General features: G+C 41.7%; 1 protein-coding gene across 1 annotated transcript in view; it reads left to right on the top strand.

The window, feature by feature from the left end:
• LOC129099457 (ERC protein 2-like) overlaps positions 1–14,097 on the top strand; it is a 138,834-nt gene extending 124,737 nt beyond the window's left edge. The window contains exons 18-19 of the mRNA XM_054608706.1: positions 4,000–4,048; positions 12,798–14,097. The gene's annotated coding sequence lies outside the window, so the exon portion shown is untranslated. The remainder of the gene's footprint in view (positions 1–3,999; positions 4,049–12,797) is intronic.
• The last annotated feature ends 604 nt before the right edge of the window (positions 14,098–14,701 follow it).

The following is a 14,701-nucleotide window of genomic DNA, read 5'->3' as shown; positions in this document are numbered from 1 at the left end:
TGGCGCCGAGGGATGCTCTATATACTTAACACAAGGATTCAATTTGACTCAGTCTGCATCTGGGGCTGTGTATGTATGTGTGTGTATTTAACTATACCAGCAGAGAATGTTTGTGTGTGAATGCCAGGGCAGCTGAAAGGGTTCTATTGGTGAAAACGTTTAAGCCATCATCATTACAGAGTTGTTGGTACAGAGGTGTGTTTTAGTGAAGGACGTAATTGGCCCGTCATAGTGCTGTGTAATCTTCTCATATTCTATGAAAACAGCGAAAAGCTATTGGCCATAATGGCCATGTTTAAGGTGGGACCTTCCCATGTTAAACATACAGCATCTTAGTTTGATACAGGCTGGAACTCAATAGCAGAGAGAGAGGGAGAAGTGTGTAATGTTTGGTTTATACCAGAAGCCCCACAGTTATGTATTCTGTCTCCATGCTCCACAGTACACATTTATTTCCCTTTTATTTTATTTCATGGAAATCATTCTACTTGTGTGTATGTGCGTGTGTGTGTGTGTGTGTGTATGTGTGTATCTATAATTGCATTTTGTACCCAGTTTGTACTGGATCGCGTGATTTCAAAACCAGAGCTCTCTCAAGCGGAAAGATTGCTACGTCTGAGACCACCCGGGATTAATTTCTCTTTGTGAAAATGTTATTGTGTGTATGCATGCATGCGTTTTTGTGCATATCACGACTCTGCTGCAATCAAATGAGTAGGTTTGTGTGCGCATATGCCTGAATCTGTGTGTGTTTTTCTGCAAGTACATGTGCCCTTGTGTGTGTGTCCTTGTGTGTAGGAGTACAGTATCCCCATCCTGCTGTTAATAGGAGGGAGTGAAAGGTGATGGAAGGTATGGAGAGAGATGGGCCAGTGATGACATAGCCTTATGTTCACCCCCTCTGGATATGGCCCGTTTTATATTATATCCATCCATCATAAGGCTGCTCTCGCGTCCCACATGCTTCCTATACCATTCGTAGCTAGATGTCCACTGTACATGTGTTAGTCTCATCAATGTTCTACTCATATGGTACATGTCACGCTCATACTTGTAAAGCCTAAATGTACTTTGTCATACCCTCTGTATACTTAGTATGTGTGTGCTGCCTGTATTGACTCTCTTTAAGTGGTTTTTGAAGCTCAGATGATAGATGTATGGTTTTCTTGTAGTTCCTCAGAAAGACTTCCCCACAGGCTCATCTAGACACAAAAGGAGCTGTCACTCTCTGCTTTTCTGATCTCACTGTGTGTTCATTCAAATATGTGCAGCGTGTGTGTGTCGTTGGTAGAGGGTTCGTATGTGCCAGTGTAAATGCCTCCTTGTGTCGGAGCTGTCACCTGTTCCTTGTGCTCTGTATGAGCCATGTCTCTAGGCGATCCTTTGATCTGGTCGACAGGAGATTCCTACGGTGTGAAATAGCCCCGGCCAGATTTACTCAATGAAAGAGCAGACCTTAACCACTGTTATTACACTCGTTTTTGGTTTTTTTTAAACATCACTGCTTGTGTCTGTCTCTCTGTCTCTTGTTCGCTCTCTCTCTTATTCTCCCTGTTTTGTTCTGTCTTTTTCAATTGCTGCACTTACATGCAATATAAATGTGCCTGTACATAGATACAACTTAAATTGCAAGGAATGTTCTGTAATATTTACTGCAGAAGCTGTTGCATTGAGTCGTAGCTGAAGTAAAAAAGCCAGTAAGACCACCAGTCATAGCCGAGATTACCTGTGTTGTAACTAAAGAACAGATGTGTAGAGGTAGGTCAGGACAGCTGTCTGTATTTCTAGATTTTTGACACAATACAATAATGCACATGACATTTTCTGATATTGTTGCTTGTTTAAGCCTATTCAGGAATGTGTGAGTGCATGAGTACATTCAGGGCTTTGAGAAATGACACGTAGCACGTAGACTGTCTCTTTATAACAAGAGAGATGAGGGAAGCACTCTTTGGCACGTTCTCCCTCCTTCTCTCTGTGCTCTTACAGTCTGATATTAGTGTGATAGGTTGGGTGTGTCTGTCTGAGCTGTTGAACATGTGTCAGAGCCCAGGTGGGGAAACACACAATGCAATTATCCCTGTAAAACACCACCCATGTAACACAAACACTGTCCACATGTGTGTACTGGCAGTTACATCGGCTGATGCTAATTTATGTTGGTGAGCTTTGCTATGTTTAATGGTCCATTCTGGAGACGTAAAAGGACGACAACAGAAAGATTGGAGCTGTTGTGAGGGGGCGAGAGATTTTTTTTTCTTTATTGCTGTTTTAAGGGATCCTTTTAATACGCTTCCAATGGAATTGATTGGGGACAAAATCCAGTCTGCTTTCTCTGAAAACAAATATTAAAGGTAATAAAATACAGTAGTTACAAATAATAAAATACAGTAGTTTCAAATAATAAAACCAGGTATAATCAAACAAGATAATAAATAATTCACAAAATCACATCTTACTATCCATCCACTGTAGCTAAGCAAGGAAACACTTGGAAAACACAAACAATGAATTTGTACTAAAAAGATATTGGAACATAACTGCTTGATTTTTGCTGCTGAACCAAACTGCTGAACCAAATATCAGCTGTAACTGAACTTTGGAATGTACTTTTGCACCAGGTGTGCTGTGCATTTTGTCCTCCATCACCTCTACTGGAATGGCATTGGAAAAGGATCTCTCGAAATAGCTAATATGATAAGGAGGAATGGTTATAGCAATTCAAACCTTACGTTATAATGTTCACATGGTCACACATTAACGTTTGAGTGCACTATCCAACCATTTTAATATCATAAGATATTTATCACTAGTTCCTTATTGCCCCAAGTGTTTGTATGTTTGGGGAAATTAAAAGCTAGAATTATTCCAAAACTAGGAACTCACAATTTTGTAGATTATAAAATCTAGATATATACAGACATTTTATAATTTGCCATGTAAGTGCTTTATAGAAATTAAAAAGTAGATATTTTCTTGACATCATCAATTATGTTACGCATTTTTGCCAAGTTGCCTTACCTTAAGTTTCCATAGGCCAACACATCTACTAAGCATTGTCCATTTCATTTCTAGCAACTATTTTGGTTGACTTCTCCTTCAGCTAGGTAAGTGGGCTGAGACAGCTGTCACGTGTCATTACAGCAAACTGGGGGAGAGATGTGGGGTATGCCAGTTAAACAGAACTACTCAAAGATGTGTGGTAATGTGAGTGATGGTTGAAAGTCACAGTCTGTGACCTGAGAAAGCTCCTACTAAACATCAGCACATGACCTTGCTTGGGAGGCCTGAATTCTTTCAGCCTTAAGCCGATAGTATTCCCAGCACCACCCAGACCAAATGGACCAACTTGGACACAACACACACACACACACACACACACACACACACACACACACACACACACACACACACACACACACACACACACACACACACACACACATCTCGACATTTCATACTGCACATTTTAGTTTTTTGGAAGTCTGCACTCACCTCATTAAATCTCTTTTTCACAGGTCATTTTAGTGCAAAGTATCCTGTTCTAATATCAATAACATGTTTGGGTCTGCACATCATGAGTTTTAGTTATCAGAGTGAAATGAACAAGGGTTGCAAAGTGATCCCTAACTTAGCCACCACATCAATATTCAACATCACAGACTCTCACAAACAGCTTGAGACATATATTTCCAGCACCACTCTATATCATCCTTAGCTATCATAACAGAGGAGTTTTTGCCAAGCCAGTGCATCATAACCTATTGCATTAATCCCACAGCAAGACTCAATGTTAAGAGCAAGCCTTAGCACTGTCAGTGTGGATGGCTCTATCAGCACTTATTTAACAGGTACAGCATGTTTCAGCAGTAAATATCACAAACCTATGAGTCGCTTTGTCAAAACTAATGAGGATTATTTACTCTCTATCTGCGCCCACAGCCAAAACTCTGTCACTTTCTATGATGCTTATTTACGATCCACAATGTCTCCCTTTAGGTTTCATTGGTGGGGCCTTTCCACAGTGTCGCTCAGAGTGCTCCAAAAGGTTGGTAAAGATTTTAAATGGTTGCACATGAAGTGTCTGTGGCTATAGTCAGAGTGACAAATGTAGATGTTTAGGGGTTTAGCCACCCAGAGGCGGAAGAGTCTCCGGAATCATAACTGGCACAGACATCTTAACTGTTTTTTAATTGTGTGTGTTTTTGGCCTCCTTCTCATATCAACTACCCAGCCTGCTTTTCCCCCTCTCTCTATCTCATCCACACTTCCCCATCACAGACCCTAAATCTCAACCCTAAGGCTACAACGGTGGGTTATTTCCCTAAAAACATTCCCCCTTGCCTCTTTTCTGATTATTCCCCCTTCCCAATCGTTTCATTACCCATTAACATGCCTGCTGGACCCCACAGCCTGGCGTACCTACAAACAATTGAAAACACTCACATTTTATGGAGGGTGCTTTCACACACGCTTTGAAAGCTGGGTCTCGGCCCCCTTCCAAGTGGACTCTAGTGCAGTTCATTTTCATGTGAAAGCAAACAACCACAGGACTTTATGATAGCAGATGTGACTTTAGTTTGATATCAAAAGCTAAACTAATAATAAATCCATTTGCTGTTCTGAAAGTAGCTTTATTTATAACATGCAGTCGATTTACATTGTAATAATACTAAAAAGGCTTACTTCATTGTGAGCTCTTTGTGACACTCAAAGAACATACATATTAACATCAAAATTATTAAAGATTTGCATAAACTTTCAATCACCCGAATTGGTGTCATATCCTCGAGTTACTTGTCAGTCTGTATAATTTCATGTTTATTCCGCTTGGTTTGTTTGTAAAAAGTTAGAATCTGAAGCAGAACTAAAATGCAACAAAGAATATTTTTTTTCCCCCTTGGTCTTGACCAAATGAGCCCAACTACTTGTGCCCAACAAGTGAAAGCACCCTTAAATGTATTTAAGGAATTTAGCTAAACTAAGAATGCAACATCATTTAAACTCTGACTGAGTCATCAAAGTTTTTCTCAACTCTCTTTTTTACTACATATTTGCAGTTCATCATATTTTTGAGAGAACAATGCTCAGAATGAATTACTTCAAAGCAAAAAGTTGCTTTTTTGCAACTTTCTCAATTGTTTCTTCATCCCTTTTCTCTCAGAAACTGACAGACAGGTCAGACTATGGTAGAGAGCAGACCACCAGACACTGTGAAAGCCTTCCTATTTATCCACAGTGTATATCCTATGTGTCTCATGTCCTGGGGCTATACTGACCCAGGAGCACCAAACAGACTTGGCCAACAACATGATTGGCTCTTCCTGAGACCGGACTTAAATAGTATTAAACACCACAGTGCAGCTGTGCTAGTACAAACACACTGACTCCGCTTGACATCAAACTTGACTTTGTCACTCCTTCTCAGATCCTGTTTGTAGACAGATTTTGCGTTTGGTTGAGTAAAGAAGTAAAATAAGGCTGTTTGCTTGTCCATGATGTGCAAAAAGAGGCACAGACATACAAAAGAGAAAATAAACCACAAAAAAACATCAGCTGACCCCTGGTTCAAGTGTGATGGATGAATAAATGAACACATTGTTAACATTTGAAGACCTGGGGCTCTAATGTTTGATGAACAAACACAGATCTTAGCTGACTGTGTAAATCTCCGTCTGAACCTCAAATACTTGTAGCTATTGAATAGACATTATTATAAGAATTTGTTGACACAAGTGTCCCGCACACACACATAGGAACAGATTCATACGCAAACACGCACAGGTCCACATGCAGGCACAGATACGCTCACCAACACACACCTACTGTATGCAAAGGTGAGCCTGTTTTTCCTTCAGAGCAGATTGAGATCTGAAGGATCACATTTATTTGCTTAACTGGTTCAAATGATCTTAAATAGATCCGAGATGACCAAACCAGACCAAACCATTTGAAATCCAAAGCTCCAGCTTCATCTGTATCAATCACACATCCACACACACACACACACACACACACACACACACACACACACACACACACACACACACACACACACACACACACACACACACACACACACACACACACACACACACACACACTGTTAACACACAGACTTTACTTGCTGGTCTATTTACGTATTAGGCTCATGTCCAAAAATCTCTATCAGGCCATATGAAGCTAAGTAATCAGCCTTTTCCTATTAATGTGTGGTGTACCAGTCTGGCAGGAATTTATGAAATGTAAAGTGTAATTTTGTTTCCTGTCAAGTTTGTGTGCTCAGTTTAGGATTCACTTTTTATACTGTAGAAACAAAGAACACGAAAAAAAGGTGCTTCTATGTTTCCAGCCTGGTGGTGGAAGAGCAAATGAGTTAAGAGAGGGAACTGAAATATGGACAATAAAGAACATATGGAGAAACTGAGTCTGTGGGCAGAGAGAAAGAGAGAGAGCAAGGGACTAGTTGGGTCAGGAGGACTGCTGGGTCATTGGAGTTGGTCTCATCTTGAGAAGACATCAAGAGGAGGGTGGAGCATTAAAAGCACCCTAGAAAACAAAGAGGGGTGACTGCTCGAATGAGAGCTGTAATATGTAATATTCAGAAGCACACACAAAACACAAATATGAAAAGTAAGAAAGGTAGGCAGTGGAGAAGAAACGCTTATGATGAATAAAGATGTATTTCTGTAACTGGTTGTGCAGAGTAGGCCTTTCAACAGTTGTCTGGCCCTCTATCCGTTTTTCCATCTTTCAGGAATAAGGTCTTCACTCCAGCCCACACTGTATCTCTGGCATGGAAACTTTCCTCCCTTATAAAACAAAAATATGAACATATGAATGTCCTTCATGTCGTTTTCCCACTTATGTGTGTGTGTAGACTTTTCAGTCCACAAAGAGCATAGAAAGCACGGCAGTATGGTTAGATGTATGCACATGTTACACTATAAACGTGTTGCTTGGGCGTAGTGCCTCTACACACATTTCATGGTACTGGTTTAAACCTTCAAAGAAAAATGAATGCCACCATGCACCCACAACCCCCCCCACCAACCCATCCATCCTCCCCTCCCTTACCCGCATGAGCACAGCTAGACTTGCATCCACTCCGGTTTGTGCAAATGGGGGTGAGAGGCTGTTACCGTGTCAGTCGGCATGGCCTCTTATCGAACCATCAGACTACCCTCAGATTCTCTTTCCAGATGGAGGTGAGATAGGGCCTCAGAGGCCCGGACCCCCGCAGACACTGAGAGCATGGAGGCCTCCACTGATCTCCTACCTGATGGAGGTGCTTTAATGTGGGCTCGGGTTTCACTTGTCTCCCCTGTCTGGCTGGGCCTGCGCTGGTGTCAGGATTCAGGCGCGTTCAGGGCTCTTCGGCCTGGACTCCGATGGGGCGCTGCTGCTCCACTTCGAGGTGTAGCTCCAGGTCAAGGTGTTGTTATGGGATACAAGCTCCCCAAGGGCCCTGAGCTATTCTTGCAAGGAAAAATAGGTGCAATGATGGGTTGTATACACAGCCATACAGGCACTCACAGGCAGACTTTGACACACATGCAGCTGGCCCACAGTAGAGCTCTTGACATTTCTCCCAATAACATAAACACTGCCACTCATACTGTGCTCAGAGCTAGAGGGAGGAAAAGAAAAAAAATCCTGTGATAAGGCAAAAAAAAAGAAGCTTGACAGGGTAAATGAATGAGATTAGTCAGGAACTTCTGAGCGCTAAGAGAGACAGATCAAGAGAGACAGAGTGGGGGGTGAGGAGGAGAGAGGAATTTGGGAGTAGAAAGAATTCCATGCACCTTTTATTGTTGTTGCGCAAACCTGTATTTAAGACTTGCATGAACATTTAGGACTTTTATGAACATAGTTTCTTTTTCGCCCCAAGTAAAAAAGGAATATTTGAAGACACTTTTTTCAGCCTCCCTCTCTGATGCTTGTGTCTTTGTATTTGTGTGCTTCAATTTTTACATTTATGCACATGTAGGTTTTTCTTTTTAAGGAACGCAGACGTACATAGATTTTTTTCTTTGTGAAGGGATGGTTGTGTATATATATCTGCGCGACATTAGTTTTACTAATAGCACACCTTGGCTATCATTTCTCACAGGATTAGAAACAAAAGGAGGGAGAGGGAGAGAGTTCATGGGATGGAGTGCTCTTTTATTTTTTTGTTGCTGGTACAGACGTTACTATAATTTAGCTGAAATAATAGAAGTTTTAAAATTGCTACCAGTGTGCCCCTCTGTCTTTCTCTATCTCTGTCACTATTCATTCTAAACCAGATGTCAAATTGAGGCGGCACAAGGAGATGATGCACGCTAGTGGAGCAGTGTTTGAATGGGAAGAAGCTCAGAAATAGCACATGTGAAGCATGCACCGTGTTTGACTCCCAGATGCACGCTGCCTCTCCATGGGAGTTTAATGAGTTTGATACATGAGATTTTTTTTTTTTCATCAACAGTCAACTCCACCTAGTGGTGTTTGCACTGAACACATTTCTGGCTGCAAAGAGGAATGCACTGTAATGAGGGAAACGTTACACTGGCAATTGTTTATCTCCACGGAGTAACTTTACCCTGAACTTGCAGGAGAAGGGAGGATCAATACTTATAAGATTTGTATATGAATCCCACAAAAGCTACAAACAGTACAGATAAAGTTGCTTCTGAGATCTGGCTCAGCACTTTTGATGCATTGGCTGTTCATTGCTAGAGAGCAGTTGCCGACTGTGTTAGTAGGTCTCCTCACCACCTCTTGGCCCGGCATCTGTGAGGCTTGCTCACACTTGCTTTCACCCAGCATGTGTTTGCTCATATGAAGGAAATTATGTAATTAGCCTTTGAGGGATTGTTTTCTTTCACTCTTTACCCCCCTCTCAGTCTTTCTTTCCCTCCTTCTTCTTTTTTCCCCTCTCTCGCTTTCTAGTCCTTTGACAGCAGGAGATTGTTAATCCAAGCCACACCCTACTGGAGCTCACCTCCTTCATTAATTGCCAGGAACCATCAGTGGGAGAAAATGAGCTCTTGTCATACAGATCTTAACTGAAGAGAAGCTTTGTTTAACATCAAAGGCAGAATTTTGGAAGGTGTATGAGGGAGTGGAGATGGAAGTTTTGGGTGTGCAAGAGGTTGTGTCTGGCCAGGTTGTGTGCTGGGAGATGGGTGCAGGGGTACACATGGGCAGCATCGGGGGGAGGAAAACCTGGCATTTTGCGCTCTAATTCCAGCCGGCCTGGAGGCCTGGAGCGCTAAGAAGGGCCTCACTGTTGCTCTCTGGATCAGCCAGGTATTGCTTACATAAAAAGCAAGTGAAAACAGCTGTAGGGATAATTAGCTTGATTCTCCATTACATGCCATGAGGGCCAATAACTAAAAAATGGAGTTTTGTTTGGGTTAGAGCTGCAGTCCCAACCAGGAGGAAGTTGTAAAAGTCAGGCTGAAAAAAAAAGAAAGCGAGGGAAAAAAGGAGAAATTTGGGAAGAAAGGGTGAGCTCTTGAAGCAATTGTTGCCGAGGAGATGTACTCTCTTCCTGGGGTAGCTTGTTGTAGGCCATATTTTTATTTATGATTTCTAAATGACTGGGTGGGCATGTGCATATAGGTCCTTGTTTTTTTATCTATTTAATATATAATAAATGGATATAATAAATGGATCAAATTTGCTAAAATGGATAACACTGCATTGCAATGAAGCAATAGAGATGCTGTATGATTTGTATTTTGCTCATCAATGAGCATGTTGAATCACCATTACACCTGCACACCTGCATACAATTAATCAGACACATGATAAGAACAGTGATTTGTTTTTGTCATGGTTTTCCTTGCAAGGCATTTTGTCAAAACTGCTTTTCTTCCGATCTTCTTTTCCGAGGTTAGAAAGACCATCCTTCAGAAACACGATATTTTCTGTGGTCACATACTAGGCATTTGACCACAGAAAAATCTCATGTAGTCACAAAAAATCTCAACAAGAGGAAATATATATATGACTACGTAGACAGAACAGTGAGGGGTTAAATGGGGTTTGTATCTTGAATCTTTGTACTCAAAATTTAATTTTGTGGGTTTCTTATTTTCTGTAGGAGAGAAAAGACACCGACCGCCGCGTTATTCCAAGTGAAAGAGCAGCACTTTAACATTGGTGGTCCAAAAACTCTGCAAGGATCCATTTAACAGCCAGTTTATATTAGTAGCACTTAAAGACAAGAAGGGGTTCAGCAGCTCACATCCAGACTCTCAGGCTTGATACCCAATCCACAGGACAAAGACAGACAGTCAGACAGAAAGCAAGACCAGTATAGGTTTTGGGACAATTGCAGGTGGTCTAATATAATAAACCTAAAGATCTAAGATCTGCTTTGTTGAGTATAAAGACACACAATACTGGTCACACAAATGAACATTGTTTAAATAACACAGGGGTACCAGGCAGTAGAAATTGGTTTTCACCTCAACTACACCTCTGTTTCTGCAGAGGGCATTTGCCAATTTTGATAAGTCAATAATTTCCCTCCCTCCATCTGCAGGCTAAACCAGTATTAATATGAGTAAGTGTTCACCCTGTCTGATCCCGCCATCAAGCACACTGAGAGTGGAGAAGTGGGGAGTAGGATGAGGGTTACGCAGGGAGTAGAAGATAGGAATGGCTGATTGGAGTGAGGAGGAGATGATGTCTAAGTGCTGTAAGAGGGAGAGGGAAATTACATTTTGCAATTTAAAGGTATGTATTCCAATTGTGATCTGAAAAGCAACCTCAAAAGAGACAAAGAAATACATACATTCATATGTGCGAATTAAGCTATTATGAAATGTAGCTTTTATACCCCCTCTAAACCTACTTTAAGTGAAGTGGCTCAATATGATAATGGGAGGGTTGTGTCTGATCTGATGAAGTGAGTGTCGAGGGTTAATGTTTCAGTATTATCAGGAGCTGTTCCTGTGAAGATTGAGGTCGCGGATGAATATTACAGTGTCCCTTTGTGTTTTTACCACTTTTTGGCAAATTTGCATGCTGGTATTTTCAATCATATTCTACTTTTTTCCAAATTGTATTTGACTTCGATACAGAAACACAGACAAGTGCTACTTCGCCCAGCTGTTTTTTTTCCAAAAGTGAGCAACTTGTTAAAATGTTCTCTTTGTGCACTGCGTTAAATGTGTAGCTGGCTTGTTTTGCAGCCTTTAGCAGCTGATGATGCAGAAATTATGGACAACGACCTTTGGGCTGAAAAGGCTTTAAGCAGCCTGTCAGAGCCATTTGAGCTCTTGAACTTATCCATCTTGTGGTTGTAGCTTTCCTGGTTGATATAATATGCTTTGCTTTGTCACATGTTTCTGAAGCAGGCATAATCATTACTATGAATGCAGAACTCACTCTCAGGCACCTACAATTCCATTTGATTTTAACAATCTGTCACAACATGCTGACATGTAAAATAATCATAGGCCGATAAGCGTACACACATTCATGACCACATACCGACACACACTTCCTCATTAACAACATGAACACAGGCGTCACACGTGAGTTTGTGTAGTGAATGCGTCTGTTGTGTGGTAGTAGTGAGGTGTTGACAGAGAAGAAAGAGGAGCGGCCTTCAAACACATCCACAAGCAGGTCGTTCTCTCCATTATGCCCTACCAGGGGCCATATTTGTTGATTCTCTGGCCCCCAAATCATTAATTTGAGTGCAGACGACGGCGAAGAAACCTGAGAATGGCGTCCAACACACATCCCCAAATCCACACACAAGCATGTACATCCGCAGACACACATTTGGTCACACTTAAATGCAAGCGGGTTCACACACACACACACACACACACACACACACACACACACACACACACACACACACACACACACACACACACACACACACACACACACACACACACACACACACACACACACACACACACACACACCATGTTGCTTAACAAATGATGGCACTTTAATTGCTGTGCATGTTTATTTACTCCTGGCTGTAATTGATGGTCCCTCTCTGCCTGGCAGCCAATCAGAGGGAGACAGGAAGAGTGTGAGCAGCCCTGCAGAGCTGGGCACTTTCCATACAATTTGACATTCCTCTTTATACCCAACGGACAGCCTAAGATGCTACCATTAAATACTGTTAATCCCCTTAAATTCAAGATTTAGGGGTCATTATTAAGGTCAAATCATCTCCATCCAAACATTTTCCCCAACTCTCTGGACAAACAAAGTTGGTAATAAAGTTCTATCATCATGCCCTCTCTGAGTGAGTGATGATAACGTATTCAGTGATTGGTAGTTTTTTTGTGGCCTGTTTGCTCAGCCAATGAGGCGCCCCTAGCGAACTAGACATACATCATTGTTTCTTTTTTTTCACAACCTTACCCTCAGGAAAGAAGTGAGCTGTTGCTGACTGCTGTGCAACCTGAATAACAGACACATTCCAATAGAGTTTTTTTTTTATTAATGAGCACTTGATGTTTGGGCTGCTGCCAACTGCATTTAGAGCATTCTTAAGGACCTGTGGGGGCTCAGCAGACAGTTAGAGGAAGAAAATGGTCAACCTAAAGCTAAGAAAAAAATATCTACGCAGGACCTGAGTATTTTATTTGTCTATTACCAAGCAATGTAATCGTATGATGGAACCTACTAGGAGAGAAACTTTAAAAACAACCTAAATTCCTTGGCTAGATAATGCATTTTCATATCTCTGTGTGGATTTTAGCCATTGTATTTCCTTCTTTGTGGTTGACCTCTCATACTGATTAATTTTTCTTAATATTTTTTTTCTACAGCTGCTGGTAGAGCCAGGTACCACGAGGTTCAAGAGCTTCGACTGCAAGCATGCACACTGAACCGGCCTATAATTCCCCACCGTCATGATCACCAGACATGCATATACGCATACATAAGTAGATGGACAAGCTCAGCGCTCAGCCGGTCAGGAACTATACCATCTTACCGATGAATGTCATCTCCGCTGACAAATGCAATGGCCCGATGAGGTTGGGTGAATGTCCCTCACAGGACCATCTGTCTTCAGTGTGGAGCTACAAGGTATTGGCAAGCGGCCTTCATTTCCCTAGCTGTTTTCAATAGAGCTAGATTAATTTTACAGTACTGCAGCGCTACAGAGTTCTGGCTTCACATCAACCGGCAATCACTCCACCACTGTCTACTACTGGTGTGGCTAAGCTGAGCCAGTGGAACTAGCCGTCAAGCCATGACAATCCTGGACTGGTTTATGATGGCATGAATGTGTTTACTTCTGCAGCTAAATATCAGACTTTTGTAAATATAACAACATGGACCTCAAAATCCACATCCACAGAGACCTTCTCAATGTACCGTGCCAAAGGAGACAACTGTGTCTGCTGAAACAAATTATTGAAATGGGACTGCATCTGAATCATTCGGGCTGCCCGGTAAACCACCCTAGTTACTCATTTATTTGAATATCTCCCACTTCCTGCTGAGAGATCAACAAGAAAAGGCGAATTTGGGTTTAAAGACGCCGCATCAAAACAGTGTGAGGATCAGCTTACACCTCTAAAATCAGGACCCTTATTAATGGGGAAGGAGTCACGGCTGACCTCAAATCAGCCAGCTTACTGGAAGAACAGTCTGTTTATACATTTCTCCTTGTGTTCTTTTAGCCTGCTGTGCATTTGTTTAATCAACCAATATCATGTTGTAGCTTTTCTACATCCGAAACAGTTTTGAGTGCCACTCTTCTTCTATTTAGAAGTTTTAACAGCTGTGTGTGACTTATTACGCGATGAGTGATGTAATATTTTGTGTCAATTTGTTAATCCTGTGAATCTGGGTGGCGAGTCTGTTTATAATCAAGTGACTTGCATTTTAAAGCACTGCGTCATTACGTTTTTCACTCTACTGGAGGTTGTTCAGAACGGACGGTGTGGTGTTTTGATTGAACAGTATAACAGTGTTTCCATTTTGCCCTTACCTAACATTTTTTGTACAGTGTGTGCATGTGTGTGTGGTTTCATGCTGCTCTCATGTTTGTGATGACTGTGAAAGTTTAGGGGGTATCAGTATTCACCCTTGACTTGTTCCACAGTGTTTTGCAGTGGTCAGCTGGTTTCTCTTGTTTGAATAAAAGTTGTTTTCACAAGAACTGCAACATGTGTTTTTATCAGAAAGACATAATGTGTATGTTGATATCGACAGTGTTATTGGTAAATTTGATTGCAACAATGGGTATTTTCACAAGATTAAAGTTTTACCGCCACTAATGGCAACTACAACAATAGGCTCTTGCACTGCCCAAGAAAGAATTCTCCCCAGTTTTCATGGTCTACCAATTCTCTCTCTCTTTCTCTCTCATAAACTCAGCCAGATGTTGCCCAGTTTTCTTCCTAGGGGAACGTGGGGGGATGGAGGAGGTGGGGGGTTGATGGAGGAGGGAGGGGTAGTGGGGCATGGTGAGGGATCAGAAATGTGGCTGAGCATGTTTTAAGTGCTCTTTGACGCAGTCGCAGCCTCCAGCATCCACCACGGTAACATTAGCTGGGAACAGAACTCTTGCACGATTTGCAAGCACTTCACACTCATTCTGCCACAGGTATTCACAGCCGCGTGAAGAGTTCCATTCCTAAAGGAGATATAAACTGTGGAAAAATGTGACAAAATGATGGCTCTCACAAAAGGATTATGATTTACTTTATTTTAAAACATT

The sequence above is a fragment of the Anoplopoma fimbria genome, chromosome 12 (assembly GCF_027596085.1).
Source record: "Anoplopoma fimbria isolate UVic2021 breed Golden Eagle Sablefish chromosome 12, Afim_UVic_2022, whole genome shotgun sequence".
NCBI lineage: Eukaryota > Metazoa > Chordata > Actinopteri > Perciformes > Anoplopomatidae > Anoplopoma > Anoplopoma fimbria.
Note: the sequence above shows the minus strand (reverse complement) of the source record. Positions and strands in the feature narration are given on the sequence as shown.